The following is a 21,819-nucleotide window of genomic DNA, read 5'->3' on the forward strand; positions in this document are numbered from 1 at the left end:
AAACCTAGCAAATTGCAGTTTTATTCAATGGTAGATGTCCTGGGATTAATTTGGAGTGGTTAACTGCCTTACGGACATTTGAGTTTTTTACGTGGAAAAAACAAATCTATTTTTTTAAACTCAATTGAAATTTGATTCAAGTTTTCAGGTCAATCCTATTAACCCGAGTTTAGAAAATCAATTTTGTTTTTTGTTTTTTAAATAAATTTAGATAAATTTTAGTGAGCAAATGTCCCTCTGTGCCATTGCCCTAGTTGCATGGTAGCAAAAGTCCCAATGCCTATCACAAGCTCTACTTGATTCTCACATTCATTTTTAAATGTAATTTATTGCAATGGACATAATCTTATCTTTACAGCTCTTGAACCATTTACTATAAACTTTGCTATACCATTGTAATGGCTTATACCTATACAATTCTGACAACTGATTTTAAACAGAGTTTAGGTAACTACTGTAAATCTATATTACAAAAAACTGCCAGATTTAATTAAGCTGATCAGGATGCTTATTTATGATTTCATGAACAGTATTACACATTTAAATAAAGGTAATTAAATTCCAAATTAATGGCAAACAAAAGGGCTCTTGGCATTAAATATTTTGCAGTGGGCCATGTGACAGACTTATGGCAAATATGCAAGAAAGAAAATACACTGTGCAGTGCTGCATACATAATAAATAGCACTACATGATAACCATATCATAATAAATATATGATTGAAAAGATTTTTGTAAATCTATATTACAAAAAACTGCCAGATTTAATTAAGCTGATCAGGATGCTTATTTATGATTTCATGAACAGTATTACACATTTAAATAAAGGTAATTAAATTCCAAATTAATGGCAAACAAAAGGGCTTTTGGCATTAAATATTTTGCAGTGGGCCATGTGACAGACTTATGGCAAATATGCAAGAAAGAAAATCCACTGTGCAGTGCTGCATACATAATAAATAGCACTACATGATAACCATATCATAATAAATATATGATTGAAAAGCATGAAATAGGAGGGTGATTCAGACAAACGGTTTGTCGAGTGTCTTGAGCTCTACTGATCACGGGCTAAAGGTCTACTGGTAGATCCCTATCTAGCTTTTGCGCACCCCTGCTGTACTTCAATGCGACCCAAGTCACTAAGTCCCAAGTCCCTAGCCCCACCTATTTGTAGACAGGGTTTTTCCTGCTTGGGTGCTATTCTCATGCCTACGTCTTTCATGTACTTTACATATTAGGTCCATTTTTTGGATCCATGCCCGACCCGTACCTGCAACCTGCAATTCTCAACCAACATTCTTACCCGCAAGTACCTTATCTGCAACTAGGACCCGCTGACCATCAAGAATCAGGAAGTGGCGTCTTTGTAGACCGGAAATTACATCATCGGAAGTAGACGTGATCAGAAAAAAGGAGTAAAAATCGCTATTGAGAAGACCTGCGGCCCATCCGCGAGCCGGGTCTATACCCAGACCTTCTACCCGCAAGGTACCAAAAGTTTTTGCGGGTCACCCGTGGGTACCCAACCTGCTGCAGGACTCTAATACACATGCAACATGTGATCTGTCAATGCGATGGCTTTCAACCAAAGCTTCCATGTAGTTATGCTCTTACTTTGGATTATGAGCTGCATTGCTTGACATTGTGCTACTTGTTCTGCATGTGGTGTGTATAAGATGCCAGGGACAGTGGGTGAGAATGTTAAGCACGACCCTCTTGTTGCCGTGGTCGGTGTAGCAGCAAATCTCATCAAGGATTTAGTGCCACTTGTGTTTGGAACCTGTCCTGCAGAATCCCTAGACAAAGCATTTGTAAAAGGAAGCTGGGGACATAAAATATAGCCAGTGCTGCCTATCTACCTAGTATCCCTGAATTTGCAATGACTTTAATGAGGAGGAGAATCTGAATGCTACAGCATTGTTTTTGGATCAAGAAGTAGGGGCCCAAAGAAAAAAGTTGAAGGGAAGACCACAGACTAGATTAAAGTATGTGGTTTAGCAAATTTATTTAAAGTATTTTTAAAAAATCCATTAAGAAAGTGCTTGCTGCAGAATGTATAATAATATTGGCACAGATATGGAGCTACATGTTTTCTAGACCATGCCGAGGCTGTATGTAATGTAGCAGTAGAGTTCTGGAGAGAGTAACTCAAATTGCTTTGGACAAAGGATTTTTAAGTGATCTCATGTATTATACCTCAGTGCTTTTAGCCAAATAAATGTATGCTAATGTACAAGGTGAAGTCTTATTTTTACTACAGAGAAAAAACATTCAAGATGAACACTTATTTGTTTGTGAAAAAGGATCACTTATAATGAATCCATTTTACTTGGAAAACAATATTTTTAACAAATACCTAAACTGTTCGTCACAACAGATTTGCTCATGCAGTCGATGCAAGTGGAAACCTTTACTCCGGTGTTGAACAGGGCCAGAACACAACAAAATCATAAAAAGTCCTACTTGTCAATATTCAGAGCTCATCTGTGTGGCTGCAGACCCACAGGAATGAGTGGGATCAATCAAAATATGGAGTGCTATGTTTAAACTCACCACATGGCAATGCCAGAAGCCAAACAAAGAAAATTCTCGCCTCTCACCCTCACCCATAGATCGCATGTCACCCATGATGCAGAAAATATCGGTCTCATTTTATGTAACTGCTTGGGGGGCTAGTTCCCACTGACTTTATCAACATTCCATACCTATATATGGAAAATACATTATAATTGATCATTAAGCAGCCCTATTTTTTAAAAAACATAACTTATTTTAAAAGCGTTCTGACTAGTGCAAAGTAGTTTTTTCGTAAACACGGTCAGGGCAAAAGAAAAAGCAGCGAGTTAGGAAAACTGTCTGGGTATTTGTAAGCAGAATCAATCAAATGCAGGCAATGCTCAACTATAACTCACTGCTTGTTGTAGCGTCGAGTGCAAGCTGCTGGTCCCCCTGCCAGGGACCCATATATAACTCCAAGAAACACACGCTACCGCACTGGGAAACCTGTGAAAGTGTTATATTGTGCCAACAAACTAGGCAACGTTTCAGGCCAACACCCTTCCTCAAACCTGTGTAACACCACTCTAAATGTATGTGTTAGGAGGAAGTGGTAAACAAGCCCCACCTTCCACAATGAGGTACAACTCCCATGATGCTTAGTGATACTCAATTCAATACAAAACATCCAGTGAAAATTATCCATATCGTGTATAATACACTGTGTGTCCACAAGTCCAATTCACAAGTCTTTGCCTATATACATCTATAATGCATGATGCAGGGCTAATGGCTGTATCTGACAATCAAGTCTAGCAATGTTTTTTCTCCTTAGGCACAATGTTTCCTTATGGCACTACTCGGTCTGGTCATCAAGGGGAACTATTTCATATTTGGGGACCATTTTTACAAACAGAAACAAGGGACAGCAATGGAAAGTAATGTTGCTCCCACATATGCAAATATTTATATGGGATTATTTCAAAAGCAATTTTGTATATCAAAATCCCCTGTTAACATGCTAGACTATACAAATGCTTTATAGACCTTATACTGTTTTGGGACGGTTCAGTCGAGGAGTTGATGCTATTTCCCTCTGGTCTAAACAATGCAGTTTCCACTCTGTTGTTTTCACGAACACATGACCGAGCGACCATCAACTTTCTGGATGTGACAATCACTAAAGATGGCACATCCTTGGCAAATGATCTATACAAGAAAGAAACAGACCGTAACAGTTTGTTGTATTATACTAGCTTTCACCCACCCTCATTAAAACATGGGCTACCTAAAACACAATAAATAAGGGCGAGGCGTATTGTGACAGATCCTCAAATAGAGGAACAGAGGTTGGGGGAAATGCAATCAAGGTTTGCTAAAAGGGGTTACCCTGCTTATAGCTTAGATAATCAGACGCGAGAGATATCAAATATACCTAGATGAAAACTTCACAAACCAAGAGAAGCAAGCACTGGTATATTCTACAAACATGTGCCTCCCATGTAAAAGCATTTGCAGAGATTCCAGTAATGGCTTACCAACGTATTAAAAACTTATGTGACATGTTAATAAAGGTGGACATTGGCCCGTTCCAACAGAGACAAATGTTTCTAGGTCTGCCAAAAGCAGGTACTTTCCCTTGTCTTAGTTGTGCTTATTGCAACAACATTACAAAAGGATCTTTCTTTACTCACCCTAACAGTGGATTCCTATCAGAAAATATTATACATGCAATACCTCTTACGTGGTGTATTTAATAAAATGCCCTTGCGGCTTGGCCTATGTGGGGAAAACAATGCAAAAGATAGGATAAAGCAACATAAATGCCCCTGCCCCTACATTTTAAAGAACAGAAACAATCAGCCAGTTACGCTATCAGGTAATAGATGATGTGGGACCACTTGGACGAAGGGGTGATAAAGTCTCTTGCCTTAAGAAACTTGAGATGAGATGGATACACTCATTAGGTGCGTTAACTCCCGGAGGGCTGAACCAGGCGTATACTCCAATAGCATTTATTTAAGATCTAATAGTATATGTTGTTCTGCTTGAGTTGTGCCTTTTTGTGTAATAACTATACATTCTCTTTTGTTTATTTTGAAAGTTCCTCGTCTTGGGATGAAACCCAATATTTGAGCAATTAGTATGAATTTGGAAGTAACATGCATTTGAATTTACCAATGTATTTTCATTATGGGCAAATATAGCAGTTAGATTGTTTTAGACATTCACACTTTCGAAATATGGACATTTTTACTTAGGATACAATATGGATTTCCTTATGCAAAGAAAATTACACATCACTTGTTAATTGTATTTATGGCCACTGAGAGCATGTTATTCACTAACAAAGCCTTGTGAATTGGATTTATGGACACAAAGCGTATTATACACAATATGGATCATTTTCACTGGATATAATGTATTGAATTGAGTATCACCAAGCATCATGGGAGTTGTACCTCATTGTGGAAGTGGGGCTTGTTTACCACTTCCTCCAAACACATACGTTACACAGGCTTGAGAAAGGGTGTTGACCCGAAACGTTGCCTAGATTGTTGGCACAATAAACCACTTTCACAGGATTCGGAAGTGCTGTAGCGTGTGTTTCTGTGAGCAGGATCAATTCTCATTTTTTGCCCATGCCTACATATTTAGAATTCAGTAGACGTTAGGGGATTTGAGTCATGTATGCAATGCAAAACAATGCTGCAACTCCAGCCCTGTGTCCAGCAGTAAAACTGTATGAAGAGGGCATTGCCTGGACTATGGCACACAGAATTCACAATAGCATATCAGGATAGCCCTGTGAAAAGGAAGAATTCTTGGAACAGGAAAAAGGACTAGTGGACCATTTCTGCATCCAACAGAAACATAAAGATGAAACAATTATGTAACCTAAAAAGTAACAAGCTATTTGGGATGCTCTGACTTTAGTGAGTATTCTTGCAGTTCATATTGATTTAGAACTAAATCTGGAAAACTGGAACATTTAGAAGTAAATTGGAAATGCAACAGAAGCAAACTTTCCTCCAGATCTTATGAGAATGAGCTGATGCCAATAGCTGGTGTATTGTGGCAAAAAAAGACAAGCATCTCATTGGTAGCTATGCCTCACTACACATAAAATAAAATTTGCAACCACATTGTCCTCTTAAAGGAACAGTAACAAAAATTGTAAAGCGTTTTAAAGTAACATATAGCGGCAGATTTATCAAAATCTAGCAATTGGCTGCAAAGATAAAATACTCTCACTATGAATGCCTATCATATAAAAATAAGTCTTCTTATTCAGCAGCTCATGGGTTTGCAATTTCAGCAATATGGTTGCTAGGGTCAATATTACCCTATGATATGAATAAGAGACTGGAATATGAATAGGAGAGGGCCTAAATAGAAAAATGAGTAATAAAAAGTAGCAATAACAATACATTTGTAGCCTTGTTATTTAGAAGGGGTCAGTGACTACCATCTGAAAACTGGAAAGGGTCAGAAAAAAGGCAAATAATTTAGAAACTATAAAGAAAAAAAAATGAAGGCCAACTGAAAAGTTGTTTAGAATTGGCCATTCTATAACATACTAATAGTTAACTTACAGGTGAACCACCCCTTTAAGTTTTAAACTGGAGAAAGGGGAATCAAAAGCCAAATGAGAAAGGCTTATTGTGAAGTAGCTTATATTGCAGTTCTTCAGGCTATATATAAAATTTTTATATGAACGTGAACTTTAATTTCATTTGGAAATCTTCCAGCTGTTTTTACTTTGTGATATTGCAAGGTGGCATCATTCAAACGAGCAAAACAGGATTGGCAGGAATCTATCATCTGTGAACTTCATTTGTTTTAGGAAATACAGAATGTCTGCCTAGCAACTGTACCTATGTCCCCCACCCACTAGCATTTCAAGAGCATGTTGCTTAATTATTCTTGCTGTGTTCCTGTGCTTACAGATATTTTATGATGCCAATCTCAACCTGTTACTGTTAGGATATAATTCAGCCATCTAAGGTTACAATCTTTGTCGGATATTATTTACCGCTATATTCTTATACTGACCTGCTTTAGCAGCCCATCAACTAAGACCTACAGCCTATATCTCAGCTCTAAACACCACAATATTGACTTTTGCCTGTTTGACCATGCAGACCAATACATGCTTAAATTGGAATCGCCTCGTCTTCTGGGTGACATCCCCGAACTGCCTCAGCGTGTCTTCCCATAGGCTATAATGAAAAGTCGCCTGCGCTAAAGCACCCGCGGCAATGCGTTTTCCGAAGTCACCCAAAGTTTCCTCCGTGAGGCAACTTCGGGCAACTATGGAAAACGCAGCGCCGCATGTGCTTTAGCGCAGGCGACTTTTCATTATAGCCTATGGGAAGACACTGTGGCATTTCGGGGAGATTATCGCCCAGAAGACGAGGCGATTAGTCGCAGGCGACAATCTCCCCAAATCTCCTCTTGTGAACTAACCCTTAGGGCATGCGCACCTCGAGTGGAAGGCTCTGCTGATCTCAGCCAGCATATTTTTGCAGGCTGAGAGAAGCGATTCTGCTCCATGCCCCTGTTCCATTGATTTTAATTATATCTGCCTGCGTGCACTCAAACGCAACGGAGTGGAGGGCAGCCCAAAAACGCAAAAGGAGGACCGACCTCCGCTCTGCTGAGTGAGAGCGCACACAGGTGGAAGCAGCTCAGATAAATGGAGCAGGGGCACAGAGCAGATACACCTCTTTTTTTAAAATATATATACATTTCCATACGGATAAGTAAAACAGTCATGTTTACAGCATTCCTGTGACCTGACCTACTGGTAAAGAAACATCTTTACTTTAAAAATACAGGTTATTAATCAGTATTCTTAATAAGGAAATTGGTCTGCTGCCTCCTTGCCTACAGGAATGCAGACAGCAACCCATGTTTCTCCATGTACAAAATGAGCCTGGCCTAGAAATTAAAATAGCTGTAACAGCGAAAATTCTGTGTTTTATGTGTCATCACCAGCGAACACACACACAGTTAATTAAAATGATTGCACTATTCCTTTAAACAATAAATTTGTAAAATAAGGATGCAAGTACAATCCCTACTTCTGCACATTTACACTTAATAATAATAATGCGCTCTAAATAGCAAGGCCATCATCTTTTAGTAGTAGAAAAAAGTAGAACACATCACAGAAACATGCAAGCAGTCTTAGAGACCACATTTTTAAAATTACTAACTTCAACCAGTTATTAACACTGCTCCTCACTCCGATATGCAAAACATTCCCACACATTCTTAGCTGACATATTGCAAAATAATCCCCTCTGGCCCAGTGAACTGGCGTGTTGCAAACCATTTGCAGTTTTGAAATCTACACTGAGTGTATATGTATTTAACTTTTTAAGTGCTGCAGATCACAGTTTTAGGCTGAAACCCAAGTACAGGTATGGGACCGGTTATCCAGAATGCTCGGGACCTGGGGTTTTCCAGATAACAGATCTTTCCGTAATTTGGGTCTTCATGCCATAAGTCTAATAGAAATTCATTTAAAAATAAATTAAATAAACCCAATAGACTGGTTTTGCTTCCAATAAGGATTAATTATATCTTAGTTGGGATCAAGTACAAGCTACCGTTTTATTATTACAGAGAAAAAGGAAATCATTTTTAAAAATTTGGATTATTTGGATTAAATGGAGTCTATGGAAGACAGCCATTCCGTAATTCGGAGCTTTCTGGATATCGGGTTTCCGGATAAGGTATCCTATACCTGTACCAGAAAACCAGCAATGCAGATTCTTTGTTTCAAGTTACCGTTTGCCTTTAGTGCATGGCTTTGATTCTGGCCTTACAAAAAATACATTTCCATGCACAGGAGTGTGTGTAGCGGCACTATGGGTAGAGATTACAGAATTCATTCAGTTGGGCGGACATAAAAAAAAAACAAATAAAAAAAAAATTTGTATAAACCATGTGAATTTTCAAAAAATATACATTTTTTAAAAAACAAACAATACAATGGTGCTTGCAGGTATTTGAACCCTTTAAAAAAAAAATACTGAAACATGACCTAAAACTGTACAGGAATACATAACTTTGGATCATTTTCCTCAATAAAAAAAATTTATGTATATATACACATATCCACAACACAGAGATGCACACCAAACACCCTGTCTGGGTGCAAGAAAAATAAAAAAATAAGCAAAAGAAGTTCTGCACTCAGATCTGCACTCAGATCTGCACTCAGATCTGCACTCAGATCTGCACTCAGATCTGCACTCAGATCTGCACTCAGATCTGCACTCAGTTCATCTTTTTTTTCTAATTTTGGTTCTGTACATTACCACAATTAATTTTAAATAACTCAGATGCAGTTGAACTGCAGACTTTCAGCTTTAATTCAGTGGGTTCAACAAAAAGTTTGCATCAGAATGTGAGGAACTAAAGCCTTTTTTTTTTTTTTTTTTTTTTTTTAAAACAATCACTTCATTTCAGGGGTTCAAAAGAAAATTGGACAATTGACTCAAAGGCTATTTCATGGGCAGGTGTGGGCATTATCAATGAAGCAGATAAAAGCCCTGGAGTTGATCAGAGAGGGGGTGCTTATATGTGGAAGATTTTGCTGTGAACGGACAACATGCGGTCAAAGGAGCTCTCCAGTAGCGTCACTTGATGGGGGGTGCGTGACGCGCAGCCGGGCCCCGCCCCCCTCCGTTCGGCCGTATTTGGCAGTGAGCTGCCGGGGGGGCCATGAGGGGGTGCGGGCCCTGGCCCGCTCGCACCCCCTGCTCCCCTGGTAGTTCCGCCACTGGAGCTCTCCATGCAGGTGAAACAAGCCATCCATAAGTTGCAAAAACCAGAAAAAACCCATCCAAGAAATTGCTACAATATTAGAAGTGGCAAAATCTATAGTTTGGTACATTCTGAGAAAGAAAGCACTGGTGAACTCAGCAATGCAAAAAGACCTGGACGTCCACGGAAGGCAACAGTAGTGGATGATCGCAGAATCATTTCCATGGTGAAGAGAAACCCTTTCACAACAGGCGAACAACACTCTCCAGGAGGTAGGCGTATCGATATCCAAGTCTACCATAAAGAGTAGACTGCATGAAAGTAAATACAGAGGGCGTACTGCAAGGTGCAAGCCACTCATAAGCATCAAGAATAGAGAGGCTAGATTGGACTTTAATAAAAAAACATCTGAAAAAAAAAAAAAAAACAGCACAGTTCTGGAAAAACATTCTTTGGACAGATGAAACCAAGATCAAACTCTACCAGAATGATGGCAAGAAAAAAGTATGGAGAAGGCTTGGAACATGATCCAAAGCCTACCCCATCATCTATAATACATGGTGGAGGCAGTGTAATGGCATAGGCATGCATGGCTGCCAGTGTTTATCCATGAGACACAGGACAGAAGCAGCCAAATGAATTCTGAGGTGTTCAGAGACATACGGCCTGCTCAAATCCAGCTAAATGCAGTCAAATTGATTGGGAGGCGTTTCATAATACAGATGGACAATGACCCAAAACATACAGCCAAAGCAACCCAGGAGTTTATTAAAGCAAAGAAGTGGAATATTCTTGAATGGCCAAGTCAGTCACCTGATTTGAACCCAATTTAGCATGCATTTCACTTGTTGAAGACTAAACTTCAGACAGAAAGGCCAACAAACAAACAGCAACTGAAAGACACTGCAGTAAAGGCCTGGCAGAGCATTAAAGAGGAGGAAACACAGAATTTGGTGATGTCCATGAGTTTAAGACTTCAGGCTGTCATTGCCAGCAAAGGGTTTTCAACCAAGTATAAAAAAACCTGAAAATAAAATGTTCATATCTAATTTGTCCAATTTCTTTTCAGACCCTAAAATGAAGTGATTGTGTTAAACAGGCTTTAGTTCCTCACATTTTTTTGTAATCTTTTTGTTCAACCCCCTGAATTAAAGCTGAAAGTCTGCCATTTCATTTAAAATTCATTGTGGTTTATACCAAAAGAGGCAGGGCACCCGGCCCAATGTGGAGCGTACAGGCCAATATCGCTACTTAACATAGATGCAAAAATTCTGGGCAAGGTTTTGGCCACCAGACTGGCTAAGGTCATTACCACCCTTATAGAGCCAGACCAATCTGGGTTTATGCCACGGATATAAATATCAGGAGACTGTACGCCAATATACAGCTCCCACATATAAACAAGGGTAGTAGAGCTATCTTGTCCATAGACTGGGAAAAGGCATTTGACTCAGTTGAGTGGCCTTACCTATGGGAGCTCTTGGCCAAGTATGGCATAGGGCCTAAATTCATCTCTTGGCTCAAACTGCTATATCACAACCCAACAGCACCCTCAGGAATAATAGGATACCAGGTAACCCTAGACTTCATTCCTATTTTCAACTAAGAGAAGCCTTTACAAGGCAATTTCAATCTCAGTCATTAGTATTTGAGGACTATCTATTGTTGAGGCTTGTAAGCTCTGAGACGCCGGCAAAGCTCACATCTGAGATCTACGGGCTGCCAGTCCAAGCCCAAACAGCCCCATTTCATGAACTTACCTTAAATAGCGGGACACACTAGGAGATTTGCGAGAAGACCAATGGGAGGAGGCGACGACTGAGAACTTATACCATTTTCTGGTATCCTCCCGAGATAGACTGATACAATACAAATGTTTGCACCAGGTTTATTTGACACCCACCAAACTTCACAGATTTGGTAAAAGGGATAATAGTAACTTTCATAGAAGTCAGATGGATCAGGCAGACTTTCTACACATGACTTGGCTATGTCCTCATATACAAAACTTTTGGAGAGCAACCTATCAGAGCAGCTGGCCCTACCCCATTGCTGTCTCCCTACTGTTGTTTGTTGGGGGTGCTGGAGGGAGTGGTTGTGGGCAAGTATATGACTTCTCATTAGAGGACTACTATATTACCCAAAAAAGTGTATTATGAGATGGATGGGGCCTAAGGTACCCACGCTGGGTATGTGGAAACGTCAATTCAATTAATGTCTTACCTATGATTAAACTTACATACTTGGCACGGGGCTGTCTGGAGAAATTCAAATTTGGCAGCCTAAACGTCTAGGATGATTGAGCTTAAGTTGAAATGCGCATGCCAACCTGAGAAATATATGCATATCCTGATAAATGCGAGTGAACCCCAGGCAAGACTGTTACCCCCCCATCTTTATTTCTGTGTTTTATTGTTGAAGGAAAATCAATAAAAAGTTAGAAAAAAAAAAAGGTTGTCTCTGTCCAAAGATTCATGGGCCTAACTATGTACACACCTTTTAAAAGCAATGCACCACACTCATCTAGGAACTGGTGCAAAAAGGTGATTTAAGTCATATATTATAATCTATATTATATTAAAAATATTTATGCACATCTGGCCCAATGCCAATTTCTAATACTCTGCATCTGAACCATATTACAGCAACTTGAAAACATGCCACAAAAACACAATAAGTGCATTGCATTATAAACATCACAGTTATACCTCACTAATTTGTATTGAGTGTGCTAAAGATTATTACAGCTTGGGTTAAATAATATATTTATTGTGCATCTAGAGTCTCATCGATTCTTGTAGCACTGAAAATTTACAACAACTTTCCGCTTCAATATCATAATGAACAGCTGCCAGACTAAGGAAGCAACCAGAGTAATCAAGGGTTAAAAATGAAGGAATGTAGGAGCCCTAAGATACATTGGGAGAATTACAGTCACGTCTTATTCAACAAGGTCATAGTTTGACCATATTAATCTATATTTTACATTGAGGCCCTCAGTATGAAATTAGTCTATACTACACTAAGAGTTGATCTATGGCAAGATTCTGTATTCGATATGCAGACTTACAGCTGCAACAATAAGCAAGAGGATTTCAGGCTGAGCATTTTACAATTTTAGAATTTCAGAAAGAACACAAGGGCATCACGCTTTCTTCAACACATGTATCTCCCCCCCCCTCACACCAGGTAAAATAAAGCATACTCTGTTATAATTGTATGATACTGAAATGGAAGGTGACAAAGCAAGAGCTGTGGTTAGCACATGATACTAAAGGGGTTGTTCACCTTTAAGTTAACTTTTAGCATGATGTAGAGAGGGATATTCAAGACAATTGGATTTAAAAAAAAAATTTTTTAATTAATTTTATTTAATTCAGCAGTTCTCCAGTTTGCAATATCAGCAAACTGATTGTTAGGGTCCAAATTACCCCAACAAACATGCAATTATTTGAATAAGAGACTGAATATGAACAGGAGAGGCCTGACTATAAAGAGGAGTAATAAAAAGTTGCAACTTTAACAATACATTTGTAGCCTTACAGAGCATTTGTTTCTCAGATGGGGTCAGTGACCCTCATTTGAAAATAGAAAAAAAGAGTCAGAAGAAGGCAAAAAAAACCAAAAACTATAAATAATAAAAGCCATTTCAAAAGTTGCCTAGAAGTAGCCATTCTAGAACATATAAAAAGTTAAATTAAACCACCCTTTTGTAATGTAATTGGTTAAATATTTGCCATTCAATGCAACTTTGCCTTTCAGCAGTAGACCAATAACAGATACCTGCTGATTAGCTCCCATAGGTGGCTAGACTTGTAGCAAACATTTTACATAAACCTACAATTAAGGTTTAATGGGTAATGTTTTCAGCAGCACTGTAAAATAAAAAGGTTGAATTACTGGATATTCATAGGACATTGCCCACTTTGCTACAATCCAATACATGAATCTATATTTTTCTAAAATTGAAGTTTAAAACTTTAATGTTCCCCTATCCGTTGTTAGTCTAGCGGGTCAGTAATCCAGACGCAGGCTCTGAACGGTTATAGTTTGCTAAATTAATTGATACGTCATAACAGCATCTTTGGATTGCAAGCAACAATATTGTATCAATTGTATAAACTTGCGAAACTGATGGAATATGCTTAGAAAGGCCAGAGCTGCTCTAGCGAGTCATGATAAGTTGAAAAATGAAGATTTAAACATGAATATTAGAAAAACTGTCAAAAATAAAAAGCAACTGAAAAAAAGCAGAGCCACTAAAGTATCTGAATTGGGGCTATCTTGAAAGAAATTCATTGATTTAGTCCAGATCTATATGCGTTTTGCTGCACTCTAGAGCAAACAGATACAATTTACACCCCATAAAATCATTTAAAGGGGAACTCTACAAAAATATAATTTAAAGGAGAAGGAAAGCTACGGAGGCATTTTATTGCCAATAGATTATCTGCAATAGTGCAAGCTAGAATGCTATATTTATTCTGTAGAATGTTTTACCATACCCGAGTAAAAAGCTCTAGAAACTCTCTGTTTAGGATAGGAGCTGCAGTATTAACATGGTGTGACATCACTTCCTGCCTGAGTCTCTCCCTGCTCTGGGCTCAGATTACAGCAGAGAAGGGAGGGGGGGGGGAGAGGAGCAAACTGAGCATGCTCTTGCCCAGGGCAATGAGGTTTAAGCTGAAGGCAGGAAGTCTGATACAGAAGCCTATGTGTACACAATAGAAGGAAAGAAATGCAGTGTTTCTTTTGACAGGGGACTTATACCAATAAACTCCCAAAGTAGTGCTGCTCTATTTAGTTGGACCTTTCTGATAAGGCTTACTTAGTTTTAACCTTTCCTTCTCCTTTAAGCTTTTTGAAAAGCAAACAATTTCAAGCAACTTTTCAATACACATCAATTACAAAATATGCAGACTTTTCGTGATTTTTAATGGTTTCTGACAGTTCCCGAAAGTCGGGCAGATCTCGATCGGGCAGGTTAAAAAAATCCTGTCGGATCACAGCCGCATCTGTGCAATTATGCGGCCTCGCGATTGGATCAGCCTATCGCCCACTTAAATGTGGGAAAATCAGGAAGAGATCCGCTCGTTTAGCGATCTACGTCTATGGCCACCTTTAGCCTGGCCCCCTGCTCTCCTGCTGAGCTGGCTGACTTGTGATACTTTGTATCTGTGCTTAGCCTGCATCCTCCAAACCCCACAATTCTCTGCGCATGTGATTTCAAAAAGGAACGGAACATCACAGTGCAATGCATTGTGGGTTATATAGTTCCTTCATAATTTGTAACATCAGTGTTTTAGTCCCTCCTTCCCTGCCAGGATTGCAGATTGCAAATAATGCAGAAAGAGAACAACTGTTAAACAGCTGGACTTCAGAAAATGGCATTTATCCATACTTCTTGAAGAAATAGATAACTATGATGGGCATATTAGGGGGTTTCTGTGTTATGTGGGCCTCTTTATCAAATGTTGGTTTGGAAGCCGGAGTTCCCCTTTAATGAAAAAGTAAATAAAAAGGAATGTGGCAGATGAGTTCATTTTGTACAGTGACACATCCCAGACAATTTTCCCTCAAATTCCGTTTTGGTAATGTGCACACATTCTTAAAAAACTGTGTTCTCGGGTCAGAATAAATGTAAAATTGTGTTTTCACTCAAAATTCTTTGTGCGTACAATTTGTTGTATGCATTGGCCTCTAAGCACAGCTTAGAGGGAACATTGATTGCAGATATAACTTGGACTAACCTAACTCCATATTCCACTCATAGTTCCGTTTCTGAAATCTTTAGATTTATTTTTTTAAAGGGGCAATATACACACTCATTCAACACAAATTCCAGGAAAAAAAATTATGTCTGTTTTAATTAAGAAGGTACAATATATTTGAAAAAAAAAAAAAAAAAAATAGAATATAGATTTTTAATTATAAAAATACAGGAAAATATTTTCAAAACAGACGAGTACATAGTTGCATTCTGCCTCTTTAATGCCATGACATTTTTATATATGTATTCATATAAAACAGAGATGTAGAATCATCGTGACCAATGTTAAAATTGCACTCACTCATTGAGAGAAACTGAAGGACTTATCAGTGCTCACACTTAATCATCCCGGAACTCCAAAGTAGGGCAGCCATCTGGTTAAACAGCAGCAAATTTCTTGGTCCTGTTTTCACTTTCCTCCTGGATCAAATCTGTAAGGCCAACTTTATCTTCATTCTGTTTTCTTTTCACTCTAGTATTAGGAAGGCACAGCAATTATTCTATTGGTTAGCTACTGTTTCCCATTGTGCAGCTGCTATATTCTCTATTTTTCCCTCATCCAGGTTAAACAGCACAGCTGTTGCTTTGTTATAGGGTCTCTAAACTCTGCATGGCGTAAGCTAAAATTTTACTCATACTAACATATAATCTTTTACAATTTTATGGCATGTCTTCTTTAGGTATCTGCTACTCTCCTTTATAATCTCTGCCTCTAGGGGCTCTAACACGCAGGCGTTTCAGCCTACGGTGGATCCTTCATGCGTTACACCACAAGGGAAAGCACATATTTCCAGATTACTCTGTACTCAATGAGACGCATGCAAGCGCCGAATGCAGGTGGAACAAATCAAACCAAGTGATCCTGAAGAATGGGCCAGGTTTCTTTCCCCTGCAATGAAACGCATTCTTACTGAATGCCCAGAGTTAATTTACTAATCCAGTGTTCATATGCTGTAAAGGGATTCACACATTTGGTTTACTGAACACACACACACATACATATATATATACATATATATATATATACATATATATATATATATATATATATTATTGTATTCCAACGTTTCGGCCCTCCTTAGGGCCTTTTTCAAGGGGGGGGTGTGCGTGTGTGTGTGTTTTAGTACTGTGAATTCCTTGTAATTAAAGGGGATTTATTTACTTAAAATGGATGTTTTAATTGTACAGCATATGAATGCACTTTGGGTGCTCCCATGCTAAAAGAAAATGGGAATTTAAGTCTGTTGGAGGCTCACTTTTATCAGTACTGGAGGAGGACAGACGGGACCTCTCGAAATTTTGTGCATACCACACACTGTTTACACAGTATAACTCATAATACAAATTCAATGGTAGGGATTTAATTCTTTATTGAAATGTGTATGTGTTTGCTATCTATCGCATGTGAATCTACATTAAGTCAGATTACATACCCCAGAATTAGACCTCCCTCACCAAGGAGAAGTAAGGTATCACTGGATCTTCCAAAAAAGGTAAAAATTCACAGCACAGCAAGGGTGAGTTGAAATGGTCTTGGACAGAGAGCCTTATAGAAGCCACACAAAACAACAGCCAACAAAGAAAATTTGCAAACAGCTATACAAGTGTTAATATTTTACTGTTGTCAGGGTTTCCCTTTATATTTGGATTCTTACCAGCCTGACATTTGAATATTATCTGGTTGCCAGAGTTACCGATTCCAGTGCATTCAAATGTAGTAAGAGGTCATCCTGTAGTAAAGCAGTAGCCAAAGATGTTTTACGAAAGTAAAAAAATCTTTATTAGGACATTTGTAAGACTGACGAGTATCGTGCCTGAGGTGGGCACTTACTCATAGGCTAGTGAAGGGGTCCCCAACCTTTTTCATCCGTGAGCAACATTCAGATTTAAAAATAGTTGGGGAGTAACACAAACACGGAAAATTATCCTGGGTGGTGCCAAATAAGGGCTGTGATTGGCTATTGGTAGCCCCTATGTGGACTGACAGCATACACATAAGCAACCAAAACTTTCCTCCAAACCTGGAATTCAAAAATAAGCACCTGCTTTGAGGCCACTAAGAGCAACATCCAAGGGGTTGGAGAGTAACATGTTGTTAACTGGCTGGGCTAGTGAGTCCAGTAACTAGAAACCATATTAATCCTGAAGATTAATTTATCACTTAACTTTCTAGTCAGACCCTGTCCAATTCACCCAGCCTGTCATTAAAACCAATGATTTGTTGCTAAGGTAAGTGGAGCCCTAGGAAGTAGTGTTTCAATTCCAAACAAGGAAGCTACTTAAACAAACAAAAAATAAAAAAGTTACTAATGTTAATATAATAAAAGTAAATGAAACCTATTTATACAGCACCCCTCACCTATAAAGGCGGGGATCGTTGCCCCAAGAGTTATCAGAACTAAGACGTGATTACATTTTTGCCACAGTTTTTACCCTTTTAAACACTACTAAATTAATCACAAAAGTGAATATACACAACCCATTTTGGGGACTTCCCACCATGACCCCAAAATGAGCTTCATCTCCTACAAATCATGCAAACATATGTAAATTAGTGCACTAAGATAACAATATATCGGTATACATGTATCATAAAAAGGTTTCAAAAAGATATAGACACCTACTGAGCATAGTACACTACATTAGTGATGTGTGGGTCGGGTGTGTAGCGATAAGGCGTGCGTCTATAAAAAAATAAATAGAAAAAAAAAAAGTTGCCAGACCGGCAGTGCGAGGTGGCGGGCGCAGAGAGCAGGAAGAAGAGCTCAACCAGAGGTGTGAGGTCCACCCAAACCGCGGGTCCCATGGGTATCGGGCTGGCCCGCACATCAATACACTACATAGCCAGACTCCCCTTTTAAAATGTCATATCCTCAGTTGGAACATTCAATGCAGAGTTCCAAAATGTCTCTGCAAGCAACATGATAAAGAATTATTCGTCAGAAGCTTGGGCTTTTATAGGCCAGTAGCACAACACAAGCCTAACATAACCATGCACAATACCAAGTATTAGACAAAATGGTGTAAAGTTTGACACCATTAGACTCTGGACTGGCATTGGAAAATGCAAAGAAAACCATACCTGTCTGTATACTTAATACAAAAAGCATAAACTCAGACTATTGCAGAAAAGGGAGCCCCGATTCCATATTAATAACCCTAAATTTGCAATGGCATACTTACCATGGGAGGCACCTGGCCCCTAGCGATGCCGCCCCAACAATACATTACAACATATGCTGGTATTATAAGCATTATAACCATGCAATTGTTCAAATTCACCTGCCTACAAGTACTTCACTGTCTGATGGGCCTTGGACAAACGGTCACACTCTTCCCAAAAATCCAATGGAAACTTGGATAGTTCCAAATACATTTGCAGCTATCAATGGCCCGTGTGAGACAAAGCACGTAAGATAAAGCAGCTTTGTGTTCATATAAGATATCATGTACCAACACAATGGATATACATACATACAGTTTTAGTTGAAATAATTGTATAACATTGGGGAAGAAAATGTGACCTGGAAGTCTAGTTAAAATAACAGTCAAAAAGAAATAATGTCACTGTTAATTGCACCTGTGAGAGGCTATTTGGGGCTTTGAATCCCAGGCAAGGTCTGACTGCATCATAGTGATATATATCCAACCTTCTGCAGAACCACATAACATGCAGTATTCACATGTATATTCTAATTCCTCTCTGCTAGACTGAATATGTAACTGGTATTTACCCACTTCCATTGCAGGTTCTAAAACATTTAACCATTACTGAACTGAAAGATCCAACACTTTGTTTAACACACATTAACCTATAAAAAGCATAAAAGATACAGTATTAGAAACATCTACATTATTTTACTCAAGCCTGGACTGGCACGCTGTTGATTCTGGCAAATGCCAAAGGGGCTGCTGCAAGAAGCCATAGCCGGTCACTATTTGTTGAGCTTGTGGGGGGGGGGGGCTGGTTGGGTATTATAATACCAGGGCTTATTTTAAAACTTGTTCCATACTGTTTAATCTGCATACGAAGTACTTCCTTCTAAGCCCTTTCACACCAGATAAAGTTGGTTTCATAATATTGACCCAATACTGCTACTCCGTTACATTATCCTGGAACTTACGACTGCTACAACTTTAATTTCATCCCCACCCTGAAGAGTGTATGCCCCTTTAGGCAATTATTTCAATTATTCAAAATAATAATTTTAAAAGGTATACAGTCTCCTGAAAAACAAAACTCCTGCTGAGACAGGTATTAGAGAAATAATGGCTAATTTAATAAAAGGTCCAGGGACTAGTAATATTCTGCTCTGGAAGAATACAGGAAAGATGAATTAATCTCCCCCACAGAACCCAAACTGTGAACGGTTGATTTTTCTAAATGAGAATGTTGCAACAAGCAACCAAACAGGCTACAGCAGAACCTGCCATAGTTTCACAAAAACTATGAAAAAGTAAACACAAGTTGGAATTGTTTCTTTTTATATAAACTATTAAATGTATAAAGGTGGATACATCCTTTAAAATAGTTGTCATCAATATAAAAATAGCTTCCTTGTGTATTTGTAATGCTGTGTGAAGTAGTGTTAAAGTCATTTATTGGTTGGCAATAAGCAGGGGTCCCAACCGGTTTCACCCATAAGCCGCATTGAAAAGTAAAAAGAGTTGGGGGAGCAAAACCAGCATGCAAATAGTTCCTGGGGTTGCCAAATAAGAGCTTTGATTGTCCATTTGGTGACCCCCTATGTGGACTTGAAGCCTACAGGAGGGTTGTACGCATCTTTTCAATTGGTCTTCATTTTTATATAGTTTTGAATTATTTGGCTTATTCTTTTGACATAACAGCTTTCAAAAGGGGGGCCACCGACCCCATCTAAACAACAAATGGTCTGTAAGGCTACAGATTTATTGTTATTGCTACTTTTCATTACTCATCATTCTATTCAGGCCCTTTCCTATTCATATTCTGAGGGGCAATTTGGACCATAGCAACCAGATTGCTGAAATTGGAAAATGGACAACTGTTGCAAACGGTCACTGAAAATTATACTCTATATCATTCTAAAAGTTCTCTCAAAGGCGAACATTCCCTTTAACCCTTTGCCTGCCAAGCACGTACACCGTACGTTCTGGCAGGCAAGGGCTTTAACTGCCAAGCACGTACATTGTACGTGCTTGCAGTTTTACATGCTGTACTCTGCATCAGCGGCTTTAGCCGCCTCTGCAGAGGTTTAGCAGCATTGACAGCCCCCTGGGCAACGAGGCTGGGGGGCTGTCATGTCGGTCCTGCGACTGGATTGTCGCAGGGCCGACCTAAAAGAGGCAGACACAGCAAATCGCGTGTCTTCCTTGCTGCTCTGCTTCCTCCTGCTCACCTCGTGTTCCAGCGACGCCCACACACTTCCTGCTTGCTGTGAATCTGCAGATCTGCTTCTCTCTCTTCTCCAGCTCTTAGATCAGCCAAAAACGGTAAGTGCCCTTTATTTTACACACTTACAGACACCTACCTACATTATACACACATACACACATATTTTAGTAAAAAAAAAAACAAAAAAAAAAAACGTTTTTTTTAATTTTTCATTTTCCACTTATATGCACTTATATGCATTTATATAGTGAATAAAGTACCCCCTCTTGTAAAATATAAGGATATTATTAGTTACCGAGGAGTTTCATGACCATATAAAAACACGAGGCCGAAGGCCGAGTGTTTTTATACAGGTCATGGAACTCCGAGGTAACTTCTAATATCCTCATATTTTACAACTGGGGGTACTTTATTTATTATAATACACAAATTTTAGTGAGTCATGTGACAGAAATGACATCACTACTCATCGTTTATAACTGATGACATCACTACTCACCGTTTATAAGGATATAATTTACAGGATATTCATGGCTTTTGTGTATTATATACACTTATATACACACTTATACACTGTCACACAATTCTTGGAAGTGTACACACATGTATACACATTTTATTTTTTTTACTTTTTCATTTCACCAATTTGTGTTTTTTTACCCATAAAAACTGTTTATTTCAGCAGCGTGACTATTGGATAATCGATTTCGGCCACTAATTACGCTGTCGGTGCAGTTATTTTGTTATTTCATTGATTTGCACAATTTTTGTGGTTTTATTGCAATTTTATCCCTGGATTATTGTTCCTTATGTATCTTTAGTATAGTTTAGCTGTTTGGTGCTTTGGTATATTATTTTACTTAGATTGATCCGTCAGAATATATGCTTTCCAAAAATATATGGTTTTCTGGGGTATTTTTACAGTTTGGGGGTCTTACGGCACATAACGCACAGTTGGGGTTCTCTTTTCAGCAGCTTAGTTGGCCAGCGTGAAAATTCATATGCACATTTTTCATTTGGGGCCGTACACACCATATACTTTGGTAAATCTATGCATATTGGGCATCAAACTATTCAGTAGACCTCTGATGTCCATATTTGGGGTGATTTTTCTTTGTACGTAAAACATTGTGTGAGATAAATGTGGCATACTTCAACATTTTTAGGCGATTTTCAGAAATGTAAAAATCTCTATGTTTATAAAAGTTTACAGTACTTTGCTGTAGAAAGACGTCTTTATCTTGGTTGTTTTCGTCAGAATGTGTACTTTCCAAAAACATATGGTTTTGGGGGGTCTTTGCTGTTAGGAGGGTCTTGAGTCACATAATATGAAGTCTAGGGTCTATGTTTACAGAAGGCGAATCGGCAGCAGAGAAAACTCATATTCACTATTTAC

The 21,819-nt window shown here is 38.7% G+C and overlaps 1 protein-coding gene across 6 annotated transcripts in view; it reads right to left on the reverse strand.

The window, feature by feature from the left end:
• grb10.L (growth factor receptor bound protein 10 L homeolog) overlaps positions 1 to 21,819 on the reverse strand; it is a 136,023-nt gene that overhangs the window by 106,684 nt on the left and 7,520 nt on the right. For 4 of the 6 annotated variants that reach the window (XM_018267561.2, XM_018267562.2, XM_041566119.1 and 1 more), the window contains exon 2: positions 15,351 to 15,521. The exons of 1 other annotated variant lie outside the window; for it this stretch is intronic. The gene's annotated coding sequence lies outside the window, so the exon portion shown is untranslated. Of the gene's footprint in view, positions 1 to 3,546; positions 3,694 to 15,350; positions 15,522 to 21,819 lie in introns of those variants that run through there. One more of the 6 variants, XM_041566120.1, reaches the window with a different exon arrangement.

Source organism: Xenopus laevis, chromosome 6L, assembly GCF_017654675.1.
Source record: "Xenopus laevis strain J_2021 chromosome 6L, Xenopus_laevis_v10.1, whole genome shotgun sequence".
In the NCBI taxonomy this organism is placed as follows: Eukaryota; Metazoa; Chordata; class Amphibia; order Anura; family Pipidae; genus Xenopus; species Xenopus laevis.